Consider the following 16,605-nt stretch of genomic DNA (forward strand, 5'->3'; position numbering starts at 1 on the left):
TTCCATTATTGTAGAAGTGCTTCTACCACTAAAAAAGAAAAAAAGTATTTATGTCAGGTATCAATAGTGTGGTTAATGAAAAAATAATTCATTTCCTCGTTTCCCCCAGTGTTTATTAGATTGCATGTCTTGAAGGAGATACCCAATAAAAACGTTTGTAGTGATGCATGATAAGTAAAATATCACTAGTTTTGAATCTTAACTGCTTGTGATTTTTGTGGCAAGATTTACTTATATTTACTCTAATTATTATTAATGAGATTTTCTTAACTGGTGTGATATTTCACCCTTTTTGTCTTGAATGTTGGAGATTAGTAAACCGGTTGTACGCAATACTCCATAAATACCGTACAATAGGACAAATAATGTTTATAGACATTAAAAAAAAAAAAAAAAGCTGGAGCACATTGTCAGGGATCCACCAGCCACACCTTCACCTAACCCACCTATCACTCCAAGCAGCTACCTATTAATCATCTACACCTGGCACTCATCAGCCCCCTCGCTATATAACATCCGTTCACCCACCAGCTCAGTGTCCGTTTTACAGTTTAGGCTGATGAACATTGCTGGACTACCCAAGCTACGGACACTACGTTTCTGGTTTGGTTACTCTTTGTTTGTGGGACTCTCAGTTCTCAGAACTTTCTGGTCATAGCTTTCTCCAGGTTTAGTAAACCTGGAGTTTTTGTTCTGGTTGCCGTTTTCTGCCTTGCCATTTTGTTCTTCATTAAAAACCTTTGTGAATTGCACTTCGGTTTCCTGCACGTTCTTCCGCCTGACACACATACACTGGGCAGAAAGAAAACCACAAATTTATGAAAGCCTTATTAAGCGTTTTATTCCCAAATGTCCCAGCTTAAAACATAAACATATAAGGGTGTATAAACAGCAGTGTAGATAAATATTGTAGTGTGTTGTGCAACTGGCTTTTCAGATCAGTTATACTGTACTGTTAAAGTAGCTAAACTATCTAATTACTTAGTTGCTTTCATTATAGTCTTTTATATTATAGTCTATTAATGGTTAATTTACCATTTCAGGATTTGTCTGATTTGACTGAAGGCCTTTTACATGTTTATATGGCAATGAGATGTAGACGCTTAGCATTAACACCCATTCTGTATGCGTTTTTTCCCAAAACTGCTGCAACAAAATTGAAAGCAAACAATTGTCCATAATACCTTTGTAAACTGCTAAATTAAGATTTTACTTCAGTGGAACTTAGCTCTCCAAACATGTTCTAGCATGGCCATGTCCTTGTGCACAAAATGAGGTCTATTAAAACATAGTTTGCCAAGGTTGAAGTGAGAAAAGTTTAGTGTCCTGTACAGAGCCCTGACCCCAATCCCACTAAATACATTTGGGATGAACTGGAATATCAACTTTATGCCAAGCTTGCTTTCTGGACGTCACTGCATAGCTCGTGAAATAGAATGACCAGAAATCCCTGCAGCCACATTTGAAAAACGAGTTAAAACCTTCTGTAAAAGCATAGAGGATATGCAGCAAAAAGGGAAATAACAACTCAATATAAATATCTGATTTATGAATGGATGTTCAAGGATCTGGAGTCCTTTTGGTCATATAGGAAATCTTGTGAAATATCCTCTATATTTGACCAGCTGAGAGTGCAGTTCCAATGTGTATTTTTGCATGTGTATTTTCATTAAGTTGTAATTGTTTGGTTTATTTTCATATTATTTATTTGCTTATTTACCGTTAGCTCAGATGGGTATTCTATTTTTGAGATTTTCACACATTTTAGGAACTTTTATGTGACGAAGCAGAATAGCTATCTTGCCATCAAACTATTTCAAAGGCCCAGGCACTGGAATGAATAGGTGCACAGATCAGCTCCTGATAAAACTAAAGGCAGATCAAATCGAGCACAAAATATTAAAACTTTAGGTACATAAGAGTAATGCATGGGGTCCACCAGGTTTTATGAATGTATAAATTGCTTGCCTGAGATTATAAATTAATATTCCCACAATGGTGGACTACTCATTTGTCTACTATTGCATTTTTATTGTTTTCTTGAAGTTTTATGAGTTGTTGGAAGTGGGCCTCTACCCTATAGCATATGATATGATAATTTTGGAGGTACATATTAAGCTAATTGGTCATTTTCCCCCTGTGTGATTTTTTTCATTTGTAGAATTACCACCTTCATTTTTCTTATTCAAATGGACAGGGGGGTTATACACTGTGTGATTATAGAGTGGGATTAGGAAGTGGGTGATTATAGAGAGAGAGATTGGTTACACACTGGTTGATTGTAGAGTGGGTGGTTTTAAAGTGTGTGATTTTACAGAGGGAAAAACAGAAAATGGAAAATGGTCTAGTTATCATAAGTAAGTGGGTGATTAGGAAAAGGAAAACCCACTGGTGCTTAGTAAATGTGCGTATGGGTGTTTAACAGTTACATGTAATGTTAATTGATAATCATTATTTAACACAATTCCGTGATGGTTGTTGTATTGGCATTAACCACTCTCATCTAATTTATCATGGCCTATAAAATGTTTTTAAACAGTTGGAATGGGGTAATAAATGCCTGCCTTAGAACTGTGTGTAAGAGGTGTGTATGAGTGCCTGCCTCCATTGCTGCTTGTGAAATATATACTGTAAATTATAATTTTTAAAGGAAAATAAATCTTTATCCTCATGTTATTGACACTGATGTAGCTTTACTTAGCCAATTAAGACGTATCTGTCGATGCATATTTACAGTGGTGTAATGTTTTTGCAGCTTGTGAAATATTCTATTTAAATGCAGTGTAATAAAATTGTATTATGTTCATTTAAAGGTAGAGAACAATATATAAGATATAGAGAATATACACTATATGAACAAATGTATTTGGAACACCTGACCTTTCCTGCCATATGTTGTTGTTCTTCAAAATGTTACCACAAAGATGGAGGCACACAATTGTATAGAATGCCTTTGGATGTGGTATAATAAAATTTTGAGTTCACTTCAACTAGGAAACAGAAACCTGTTCCAGCATGGCAATGCACCTATGCACAAAGAAAGCTTCAGGAAGATATGGTTTATATGGTTTGGAGATTTTGAGTGGACTGCTATAGAGCTCCGATTTCAACCCTACTGAACACCTTTTAGGTGACTTGGAACACGTACTGCACCCCAAGCCTCCTCGCCTACATCGGTACCTGACTTTACTAACACAAATGCCCACAAGCACACTCTCAAATCTAGTGGAACATCTACACAGAAGAGTGGAGCAAATCACGACTAAATGTGGAATTTGATGCAGTAAAAGCACATACCATACTTATGACCAGGTGTCTGTAAACCTTTGCCAATATAGTGTGTGTGTGTATCAGTGGCGAGCCATGCATTTGGTACCTGGTCCTTCAGTGAGGACAGACTTAATCCACCTTTTAATACCACCACTATCACATCGCAATTATGGAAACCATCAATACTATACAAAAACAATATAACAATGCGTGGCATAACAGAGAGAGAGAGGCATTTTGTGTATGGAGGGTGAATACCATTTTACTAAAGCAAGAAACCCAGTTAAGACAACTCCAAACCTCTACACTATCAGCTCAGCTGTGCCACCTACATCATCTGGAGCAGTTCAGAATCAATATTTGTCTAATAACATGACAAAAACATAAAAAATTTAAATAAAATACAACCTGCTCACCAGAGATGCAGACTCATAATTTGCACCGCTCCTCAGAGGCTGTAAGACAAGGGTACCGCTAGTATTCACTGGTCTGGAAGTGGCAAACAAACTCTTTCCTGGGCTGAGACAAGCTAGCTAGCTTCGGGGTTGGCCGACCTCCTCACGGTGTCTAGCTTTTCTTCAAAATGTATTTTTATAAATGTCCAAGACCAAATAAATTTTTCTTTCTCCATAGGCACAAAAAAGTCTAACTCAGATGTATTAATGTGTTCAGAGCGCTACAGACATGTTTTGCAGTGGCTGTAACAGTTTCCCTCTGACCAACCAATCAGAGGAGGGAAAAATGCTGACTCTATTCTGGGCCAGCTAGCTGCCCTGTGAAGTGAATATGAAATCTGATTAAACAGACCTGTTGCTAATAGTGACTATGGCCAAAGAGCCAGCTGGATTAACTTTGCAGGCCCTGGGCAGATTAGATTGACATTGCAGCACATAGAGCCTGAAATCTGATTGGACAAAAAATCTAACATCCACATACACGTACTGGAAGCAGTGCAGCCAAGAGAAACACTACGAAATGAAGAAAATAAACAGTTGGAAATAAATTAATAAAATTTCATGGAACAAATATTAGAATTTAGGTTGTAAATGTAAGTCAGTGCTTCTGATAGTGTTTAGGTCAGCAGAGTATATACAGTGGTGTGAAAAATTGTTGGCCTGATTACTTATGTTTTTGCATGTTTGTCACACTTTAATGTTTCAGATCATCAAGCTAATTTAAATATTAGTAAAAGATAACACAAGTAAACACAGCATGCAGTTTTTAAATGAAAGTTTTTATTATTGAGGGAAAACCAAAAAAAAAAGTGTTTGCCCCCCTAAACCTAATAACTGGTTGGGCCACCCTTAGCAGCAACAACTGCAATCAAGTGTTTGCAATAACTTGCAGTGAGTCTGTTACAGAGCTGTGGAGAAATTTTGGTCCACTCATCCATGCACAATTGTTGTAATTCAGCCACACTGGAGGTTTTCGAGCATAAACCACCCTTTTAAGGTCAAGCCACAGCATCTCAATAGGATTCAGGTCAGGACTTTGACTAGGCCACTTCAAAGTTTTTATTTTGTATTTCTTTAGCCATTCAGAGGTGGACTTGCTGGTGTGTTTTGTATAATTGTCTTTCTGCAGAACCCAAGTTGAATCCTTCTTAAAAAAAAATTAAGAAATCAGGTAGGGGCAAACACTTTCACACCACTATATATATGTATACAGTATATATGTGTGTTTGTGTGTGCACATTATATGTAAAAAAATATATTGTATGTACATAATGCAATGTACAAGTATACAGATAAATAATTGTACAGTTATATACGGTTATAATTATACAGAGATCATACAGAATGTACAGGGTGGAGCGGAACTACAGGATGATTACGTGCAGTAAAAGCAGTAAAGCATCAGTGAGACATCAGTGTCAGTTCACTGCAGTGGAGAGTAGAGTGGTAGTTGTATGAAAAATATAGCCCTGAACCTCCTGGTTCTGGTGCAAATGTCTTTGTATCTTCTACAAAATGAAAGGAGGTTGACTGGGATGGGAGGAGTCCCTGCTGATGATGCATGATCTGAATAGAAGCTACTGTATTGAATATGCTCAATGGCGGGGAGTTCGAGCAGTGATACATTGGGCGATTATTATAGGGCGTTCCTTTCACACGCTGTAGAGCTGATATACCACACTGTAATAGAGTAGGTCAAATGCAGTCATTTTCTCATTATTCCTATACAAATTTCCAAATTCCACGCAACGTTCAGATTAAATAAGATTGTTAGAGGCAATTTATGAACAACATAAATTATTACAATCTTTGATTACTCTTGAACGTTAATTTTAGACCCCAAACTTAAACTTAACAGGTGCCTTGACACTAATAAAACTCCTCTAAAACAACGCTTTTACCAGGTTTAATATGTTTATATGGTGTAATATAAAGTTTTGGGAAAAAATAAATGGTTTTATACATTTCTTGAAATTTGCATTTTAATGTAATGGCTACAAATATGTGTGCAATATCTTTAAATACATTGTGTACTCAAGTACACAACTATTTGAGTCCCTTGTGGCCCAACATGATTGGTCTGTTCTGCATGCTTGATTCCATAAAGGTTAGAATTTTGAGCATACCCTGGTCAACTATTACACAAGCTGAAATGCATCGACTAATTAGTGAGTGTATATTAGTGTCAAAAACACATGCACAGACAGAAAGTTATGCCCTAATTGGTGAGTGTATGTGAATGTCAGATAAGAGATATCAGACTCAGCGTCTGTGTTTGATGGTTCCCTTGGCTTTGTACCCTGTAAACAGCTTCCCTGGCTTGCTGAGATTTACCATGTAAAACTTTGCTTTTATGTTAATAAGTCCCTTCTGGTCGCCAGTTGTTGACTTATCTTGCACATGGCCTATGGAGAGTTTTGATCTTGCACCTGAACTTTCATCCTTTTTGGAGCTGGTGGGTGTTCTTCCTGTTTTTCTTCTCCATGAATAATCAACGTTTGCAGTCTTACCATGCACATTACATGTTTTTTTTTTCATGTTGCAGTCTGGTTATTTGGTGCCCCCTTTTCAAGCATAACATACACCACCAGTTTCTAGTATTTGGGTTGTCATTGTGCACAGTTTGGATGTTGCAGCTGAAGCTTGAACTCAGCCACTTTAATGTCACATGACTGTCTGACCTGTGTCACATTTGTCATTAATGAGCAAATGTATTTAAATCACACCCTGCACATCAGCCATTGTCTTGCCTTTGTCTTGCACTTAGGTTGTGTTTATTTTGGTCCTTTGTCTTACCATTTTGTTGTCTTTTTATGCAATGCACTATACATCTGACTCACGTCATCAGAATCGTGCCTTCCAAATTCTCATTAACCTGAAAAACCTATATTTTTCTTATTAGATTTAAAGGAGAGGAAGAATTACCTCCTGGTGTGTTTATTGCTACAACAATGAAATCAATAAAAAATGAAACTAGACTCTATAACAGGAAAAACAGGACTTTTACACTCAAGAGCCCTTCCGTATATGTGAACAACATCTCTGTAAAACATTATTATTATCTCTGTCAAACATATTATACCTCAACATTCTCTGTTAAACAAGTAATGATTTGACTATTGTTGGCGTATGATGTCATAGTACATGTCGGTGAATGCTGCTTAAAACTCCGGGGTCCCCAATGAAAAAGGCTCCAGGGCTGTCATTGATGTGTTCTGTGACCAGGCCCACTATAATGACTGCAGTAAAAGAGCAAAGCACAATATGAACAGTATGGCTTTATAATGTGCAATAGCTAATTTAATATGGAATAATATGGTCCTCTAATGTTTAATAGCTAATATTCATTCTCTGTACCCTTTACTGAATCTGCTTCAGGGAAAATTAGTTCCATATACTATAATGTAATTTATGGTTTTCATTATAAAAATTTTTTTATACAGTTTATATTTAAATATTTTATATTAATTTGGACAAGTTACCTTTTCACAGCCATTGAGTCCATGGTTTGATCTTCCAGGTTCTCCAGTTTCCTTCCACCTCCAAAAAGATGAGTAGATCAGCTGTCTAAACTGTGCTAAAATGGCCAGAGTGTGGAAGTGTTTATGTGTGGTACCTTGCAATAGACTAGCTTTCTATTCAAAGTGTGGTACAAGCTATGAACCCACTATGTTCCAAGGCCTTGTTTCTTTGATCAGCTTATAATGATGATTAAAGATGAATAAAAGAAATCAATAAACAAATAAATGACTAAATAAATGAATGATATTCAGTATAAACATAAATATAACCTTTTTTTAATGATATATAAAAAATGGTGGCAGTTGATCAATTGGCAAATGATTTAATGCAGTGCTGGCTCAACTGTAAAAAATATGAAAAAATAAAAAGCCAGGTGTTCATGCCCCTTAATACTGCTAAGTTGCCACTGTTAGAGCAAGAACCTTTATCCTCACCCACATCCTCCTTAAACTGCAATATGAAAGAAAAGACATTCACCCTTCTGTAATGTACATATATGTAACAATTACATTTTAAGTAATCTAAGTGAATGACGGAATATGTATATGTGAGGACAATTTTTTATTTTTACCTAATTAAGAAAATGTTATGTTACTGGACCTAATCTAGGAAAAGACTAACATACAGTATTTATCATTCTGTATAGGAACGTGTTGTCAGTCACTACGGGTGACTGGGTGAGTGAGGACCCAAATGCAGGATGCGACAGGGTTAAGGAGAAAACAGGCTTTAATAAAGACACACTGAGCAATGGGGCAAGGCAAAAACACAGTCCAAAAAACAGTCCAGGGTCTGTAATACATGCAGGGAAAGACAAAACCAAAAAAAAACAGTCTAAGATTCAGAGAGCCAGCAAACAGAGCAACAATGGCTGAGAAAAAAACAAAAAACAGTCTAGAGTCCAAAGCAGAACAGGGAAGGTAGAGCAGAACAGGATCAGGGAAGCCAGGGCAGGAGCAGGGATCAGTGACAGGGCTGGGAAACAGGAACCAAAACAGGAAGGGTGGCAAGAGTACTCTAGGGACAAGAAATCCGGTGAGATAATCTGCAAGATGGCCGCCAACCTGGAAGTGCGTGCCACATAAAATAAGATATATACAGTGAGGAAAATAAGTATTTGAACACCCTGCTATTTTGCAAGTTCTCCCACTTAGAAATCATGGAGGGGTCTGAAATTGTCATCGTAGGTGCATGTCCACTGTGAGAGACATAATCTAAAAAAAAAATCCAGAAATCACAATATATGATTTTTTAACTATTTATTTGTATGATACAGCTGCAAATAAGTATTTGAACACCTGAGAAAGTCGATGTTAATATTTGTTACAGTAGCCTTTGTTTGCATTTACAGAGGTCAAACATTTCCTGTAGTTTTCACCAGGTTTGCACACACTGCAGGAGGATTTTGGCCTCCTCCACACAGATCTTCTCTAGATCAGTCAGGTTTCTGGCCTGTTGCTGAGAAACACGGAGTTTGAGCTCCTCAAAGATTCTCTATTGGGTTTAGGCCTGGAGACTGGCTGGGCCATGCCAGAACCTTGATATGCTTCTTACAGAGCCACTCCTTGGCTATCCTGGCTGTGTGCTTCAGGTCATTGTCATGTTGGAAGACCCAGCCTCGACCCATCTTCAATGCTCTAACTGAGGGAAGGAGGTTGTTCCCCAAAATCTACAATACATGGCCCCGGTCATCCTCTCCTTAATACAGTGCAGTCGCCCTGTCCCATGTTCAGAAAAACACCCCCAAAGCATGATGCTACCACCCCCATGCTTCACAGTAGGGATGGTGTTCTTGGGATGGTACTCATCATTCTTCTTCTTCCAAACACGTTTAGTGGAATTATGACCCAAAAGTTCTATTTTGGTCTCATCTGACCACATGACTTTCTCCCATGACTCCTCTGGATCATCCAAATGGTCATTGGCAAACTTCAGACGTGCCTGGACATGTGCTGGTTTAAGCAGGGGAACCTCTCGTGCCATGCATGATTTCAAACCATGAAGTCTTACTGTATTACCAACAGTAACCTTGGAAACGGTGGTCCCAGCTCTTTTCAGGTCATTGACCAGCTCCTCCCGTGTAGTTCTGGGCTGATTTCTCACCTTCCTTAGAATCATTGAGACCCCACGAGGTGAGATCTTGCATGGAGCCCCAGTCCGAGGGAGATTGACAGTCATGTTTAGCTTCTTCCATTTTCTAATGATTGCTCCAACAGTGGAACTTTTTTCACCAAGCTGCTTGGCAATTTCCCTGTAGCCCTTTCCAGCCTTGTGGAGGTGTACAATTTTGTCTCCAGTGTCTTTGGACAGCTCTTTGGTCTTGGCCATGTTAGTAGTTGGATTCTTACTGATTGTATGGGGTGGACAGGTGTCTTTATGCAGCTAACGACCTCAAACAGGTGCATCTAATTTAGGATAATAAATGTAGTGGAGGTGGACATTTTAAAGGCAGACTAACAGGTCTTTGAGGGTCAGAATTCTAGCTGATAGACAGGTGTTCAAATACTTATTTGCAGCTGTATCATACAAATAAATAGTTTAAAAATCATATATTGTGATTTCTGGATTTTTTTTTTTCAGATTATGTCTCTCACAGTGGACATGCACCTACGATGACAATTTCAGACCCCTCCATGATTTCTAAGTGGGAGAACTTGCAAAATAGCAGGGTGTTCAAATACTTATTTTCCTCACTGTATTTATTTTGTTCCACAGTGGGAAAATGTCAAATATATACTGTACAGTGTATAAATACAAAGTGAAATACAGTAGTTTCACTTTCAAACAAATCACATAATAGGTAATATTGCACTGTTGAATATTGTTAGTGTTATTGAGGTTGTTATTGCACAAAATTGTAAGGTATTTTTCTACACATATTAATCTTTTATATGAAATAGCTCTTTGTATGTGTTTATAGGCCTAGATTTGCTACTCAGGTGTTCCTGCATTTAATAAAGCACTTCACAGTCCCTTAGGATTTGAGAGTGACTGTTTAACAATCACCATTAAGGTGTATCATTTGGTTTGTTCCCGGGCAATATTAGTGAGCAAACTGTAATAAAACTCCAGGTTTTTAAAACATTTGACTGACAGTGTACATATAATATTAACAAAAATAAATGTCAGCAATTTCTTCTTATTAGTGACTGTTGTCTTTGTTGTCTGTATATCTGTTCAGTCACTGTTGTCATTGTCGCAGTCACATTGACTGATGAAGCAGTTTCTGTGATCACTGTTCATTGATGCAATCACTACATTAGTGCATTCAAGACAGCAATTTAGGATAAAAAGCTATGTCTTCAGCATTCTTTCAAGATGTTATGCCCATTATTGGTTGAATCTCTTTGTCACAGAGTAACATCTCTGTAGGATAAAAGTAATTCTAAGCCAAATAGAACTATATATTGCAATTTCAGGAAAAATTGCAGACCATGATGCAAATGACTATTCTTTCTTCGTTGTGGTAAAATTAATCGAATACATAATAATGAATTGCTTTTAATATTCTCTGTTACTAAAGTTAATTGAAGATTAAAATGATTGTATATGGTTAAGTCTAGGGTCCTGTTTTTTTTAGCAGCTGAATACAAGATCATTCTAGGAACTTGTTCATGTAGGACACTAATTACCTGTTTGTAATTTTCATATTGCCCAAGGAAGACCATCTGCGTGTTATGTATTCTAGTGCTCGGAAGAACCATTCAGCTCTTGCCCCACATGTAATGACATTTTATAATAACATTTATGTAATTAGTTGAGATTAGTTGAGAACAAGATGCAATTCTTTACTATACTAAACTGCGTGTCATTATCAAATCACACATTTGATAACTGGTATTCTTATCTTAATATTTATATATCTTATATTAGTTCAAGCTAGTACAGACATTTCTTGGTTGTTTTCAATAAACATAGTTTTCTGAGAATATCATAACAATGGATACAATTTGATATCATGAAAAAATTAAAAAGGAAACCTTTCCACATAGCGAAAAGGAGGAACTGGGATGCCATTATTTTGAACAAAAAATAGAGGTGGTCAGATTTACTGACCCTCCATAACTGCTTTATTCTGGCTTACATTGCTGAGGTTTACTTTAAATGCCTTTTATATGTTGACCATCCAAGTTTTATAGAATATATTACATACTGGTTCAAACAAACAAACAAAAATATCTGTAGAATCGAGTTTGGTCAAGAGTATCTGGGGGATTAGGATAAAAAAAGGGAAAAATAAAGTCCTACACACACCTAAAGCTTAATGTAATCCTTTAGCAATGGCACAAGAAAATTCCTCCATGCCACAAGAAGTCCAATGTTGACCAGTGGATTGTGTCCAATTGAAATCAATAACATCAAGAGAAATCAATAATAATAACCTAAGATGGGCTGATAGCCTTATATCACGTTTCAAAGAGATTTCCACACATCGCAATTTAAACTTTCTAGCAGCCTGTACAAAGCTGCATATACAAATATACAGGCGATAATTTCAATTCACCACCATCATGGATACAACATAGATTTTATAAGTACGTGTGCTTTGAACAATATCATCATGATTATTCAGTCTAAAACCATTAGTGAACAAAACTAATTCAAAATCTGACATTTCAAATAAATGAAAACTAAACCGCAACTATAATGTCCACCTGTAATATGAACAAAAAATACGAAGAATTTTAGAGAATAATTTTTTTTTTTAATTTAAGATGGTTTCGTTGATTCCTTAATGGAACACGCAGTCATATTTTTTCGTTCCAGAGAGCTGTTAAGCATTTAAAAAAACTTAAGCTGCAGTTAAATGTCAAAATGGTTAAATACAACATGATTTTTGTAGATTAGGTTCATCCTATATGTCTTTTTCATTTATTCTATTTGTAAAATACACATTTTCATACACTATTTGGACAAAAGTATTTTGACACCAATTTTTTTATCTTCCCCAAATTGTTACCATAAAGTTGGAGGAACTGAATTGTAAAGGATATCCATGAATTCACTTAAACTAGGAGACTCAAACTTGCTCCAGCATATCTGTGGCAAAAAAGTGAGCTCCATGAAAATATGGTTTACATGGGTTAGGGTAAAAGATGTTGAGTGGTCTGCTGGAAAGCTCTGACCTCATCCTTGCTGAACACCTTTGGGAAGAATTGGAACACTGACTGCACCTCAGCCCTCCTCACCTACATCAGTACCTGAATTTAAACACCTTGATACCCTGAGATACCCTAAAATTCTTCCAAGTTTTTGTCCGTATTACAGGTGGACATTATAGTTGCGGTTTAGTTTGAAATGTCAGATTTTGAATTAGTTTTTTTACACGAAACATTTGTCTATTAAGTGTAGCTTAAGGCTTTTAATAGATATAAGAATCTAAAATAATACTTAAACTACGTTAAAAAGTAATGATGTTTGAAAGATAAAAATGAAATCAAAAGACATTTATGGTTCTAAAATGTCATTCAATACAACTTATAAAAAAAACTTGGGCCATTACAGACAGCATGATTTTTTCCAGTGCACCTACTGGAGGGTAGTGAGGTGTGTTGTGTGTGATGTACAGCTGGATATAGTGAAGAAGCATATCATATTTCAGAGCTGTCATAGTGCAATATTGAAAATGTTTCCCTTCATTTAACACACACATAGAAAAAAGGGAACAAGAACAGGCCCTCTCCTGTCGTTTTCTTAAAACTGATTCAACTTCCAACGTGCATTTGTTCTAAAAAAAAATAATAATAATAATAATAAATGAAATTAAATAAATTAAAAAGATGCAGATGCACTCCTGTTGATGTCATCAATATTTTAGAAAAAAGAACAAATTAGTAGAAGATTTTATTTCTTAATACTGCTTTGTTCAATCACTTTCTTGCATAACGACGTTTACAACCAGCACTGAAAGAATTTGACGAATTGCAAGATGTTATCCTACATGTCTCCCATGTTCTACTCCTTTTTGCATATTTTCTTTAATGAACATAATTCACATTCATGCCTACACCCTTCTTTTGTGCTCACAAAGGACCTTAAGTTAAAGTTTATGACACTTCAAAATGCAATTTTGACTACTGGGAAGATGACGGACATGGACAAACAGGCTAGTGAAACAGCAAGTAGATCCTAATGTGCTAGAAAAATGCATAAAGGACCATAGCCGAAGATGCACTGTGGGAATAATAAGCATACAGAAACAGGCCCAAGAGCATCGGGATTCTTCAAAGATTCCCACAAATGTCAAACTTCACTCCCCAGTGCAAACGTCACTCCCAGTGCGTTGGAGTCAAGCCATTACTATGGTTTCAAGATAAGGAAAGGGCTTCAGGGTGATCTGAAATGTAATAACTACATGTATTTCTGTTCTCTGACTTTAACTCTGAGGTACAAACAAAAAAAAAGACATTACATATGTTGTGCTTTATCCAGGTCAAATCTGCGTGGTTAACAGTGGCAGGATGAGGCTTTTCATTATCCACATATATGCACAATAATATTCAATTATCCTGATGTTTCTGCCAAAATGAAGCTGAGAACTTGTGGATTTAAGACACAAGATGGTCTTATAATATTAGGTAGGTTTTTCTTAATGGTCTGAATTGTTTAAAAGTGTAAATTTGAATCTAGTTGACACAGCTAAAGAATGGTTCTGGAGAAGACAAGGACTAGAGATAGACTCGATGCACAACACCCACTATGCCAACCTGCCTTTCTTAAAAAAAAAAAAAAAAAAAAAAACACGATGTTGGGTTTCACTTTTTTTTTTTTTTGTAAAATCCAATATCTCAACTTTTTTAAACCCACTACCTCAACATGCCGTTTCTTTCTATTTGTTAGTTAGTTTCTTTTTATTTATTAAATTTTTAATAAAACCCACTGTGTCTCAGCCTGGGCTGAAAATGGCTTTTCCAGAAACTCGAGACATCGTGAGGAGAGGTCGGCCACCCCCGAAGCTATCTAGCTTGTCTCAGCCGGGAAAGGGTTTGTTCGCCACTTTCAGACCAGTCCCTACCACTTGCTTCCAGCCTCTGATGATTGTTGCAAATTATACTGCTGGTCATGCCTGTTATTTGCAAGTGATCGATTTGGTGTTTGAAGTCACAGAAGTTTTGCAAACTTGAGTTGTCTAACCAAGGGATCGGAGCGACCCCAAGCCACAGCGGTGCACTTGCAGGTTGCAGTGCGTTTGTCTATAGATAATCTCTGGTCAGTATGATGTATTTTATTTAAATTTTGTTGTTTTTGTCATGTTATTGGATAAATATTGATTCTGAACTGCTCCAGATGATGTAGGTGGCACAGTTGTAGTGTAGAGGTTTACACTTTTTTCACAATTGCGAGTTTATATCTCATAATTCTGAGAAAAAAGTCAGAATTGCAAGAACTTATTTGCAACAATTTTGTGAGATAAAATTGAGAGATAAAATGTTGCAGTTACCTTTTTTTTTATTTAGCGGCGGAAACGGGCTTCCATACATACCAGTTGTAAATAACAAATGTGACAAATACAATTTTTATTTGGTTGGTTTTAAACTTTGAAGGGTGTGTGCTTTTAGTGAAAAGTTAAACTTTTATTTATCTATAATGAATTATCTACGTGAATGGGAAGATCATGGGAATTTTAAAATAATGAACTATAAAGAGATATGAAGAGAAGTAAACCTACTGTAGTAAAAATAGAAATGCGAGGACTTGAATTGTCTTTCTAGCAATCTTGTATCTGTAGATGTCGAATCAAACTTAATTAATGTCCTTTCCAGTACTCGGACTCTCCTATATTTTTTTATTTAGCTATGTGTCTCAACATTAGACAGCTCGGCAGATGGGCTGACACCTCGTGTCAACACGTAAAAGCGGTCCCTTACGTTCCAATTAGTCTAAAATAACATGACAATGTCTAACAAGTGTAGACTTCATTTGATGTCTCTGAGTGTTAATAGTCTGTATTGGCCAATTATTTGGAAGTGTGTTATGAAGGACAAACTTGACATCTGCTTTTCGACACATGTAATGGGAAACATGAGAAGCCTTTTAGGATATGAGAAGGACAAAAATTATTTTGCTCCTTTTACACCACATTCATGGCATGTGTGTTGTGTTTAAAAGAATAATGTATTTCCTTTCAAGTGTAAACTAAGAAAAAAATGAAAAACTCATAATACTGTGTATACTATACACAGTGTGTAGTGTGTGTACGTCATACTGTGTATTGTGTATACTCATGGGCGTAAATCCTGAAAAAATCCCCCCCCAAAAAAAATTATTTAAAAACATCGCACTCTCCATTATATGTATTCACTATTATATGAAAAATATATGTATGTATACCTAAAATAATTGTGTAAGTAGGAAAAAAAACTGCAAAAATGCATTTAGAAACAGTTGAGTTCCCCCCTCCCCTTCCTCACAGTGGTTTGACCCACTGCCTGCTTTCCCAGTTCATCTCACCTTCTCTACACACACGAGTCAGGTGTGTGACTGCGGCTCAATTAATGTTTTTAATTATTATTAATGTAATTAATAATTAACTCCATTAACTAGGGTATTTTATTCACCTTAAATAAAGCGAAACTCTTTAATGTAGTTGATGCAGACTCATTCATAAATTAGTTGCGGCAAAAATGCTGATTAGCGATGTAATTTTCCATGAATCTGCTCTATTAGCGATTAAAATATGACTTATCTAGTGAACGTTAGCTTGTGTACAATAGCTTGTAGCATAGTGCACTGACACTAACACACCAAGGCCGTTTCCCATGCAGTGTTTCATTTGGGACGACTTGGTATAATGTTAATTTAACATTAACACACAATTAGCATATTGTTTATCTGTGCATTTACTAAATTAACACTGTGCTACGTCTGAACTGACCCACTGTATTTTTATAATCAATTTCTATTCTGTTCTTAAATGTCTTAATTAATTTGTAAATAAAATGTTAAACATTTTTTTAATTCCTTGTTTTTATTGTTGTGATTATTTTTTTGATAGTTTTACTTTATTTATGTAAAGCACTTTAAATTACCTTTGTAATTGATGCAGTCTCTGTGCTACAATAATAATGATAGAAACAACGTTTTTCACTGTGGGGACACTGTCTTTATACTGTAAGTACAATTTGACTGTATTATTTGTGTCCCCCTTCAAAAATTGCTCATGAGAAATTTTATATGTATTCCCCCCCTCTACTCTTAAATGAAATTTATGCCCATGTGTATACTGTAGTTATGCAAAAACACATCATACACCTGTCATAAAGTAATTCTGATTACATTTAAATAAAAAGAGTTTATGCAGAATCTTAGGACTGTTAAAGCCATGGTCTGCAGAGAGCTTACAAAGGAAGTACAGAAT

At 36.2% G+C, this 16,605-nt stretch overlaps 1 protein-coding gene across 5 annotated transcripts in view; it reads left to right on the forward strand.

Moving 5' to 3' along the window:
• Positions 1-16,605, forward strand: part of grik4 (glutamate receptor, ionotropic, kainate 4) — a 439,025-nt gene that overhangs the window by 75,330 nt on the left and 347,090 nt on the right. The gene's annotated exons all lie outside the window — the stretch shown is intronic.

This window comes from Silurus meridionalis, chromosome 12 (assembly GCF_014805685.1).
Source record: "Silurus meridionalis isolate SWU-2019-XX chromosome 12, ASM1480568v1, whole genome shotgun sequence".
NCBI lineage: Eukaryota > Metazoa > Chordata > Actinopteri > Siluriformes > Siluridae > Silurus > Silurus meridionalis.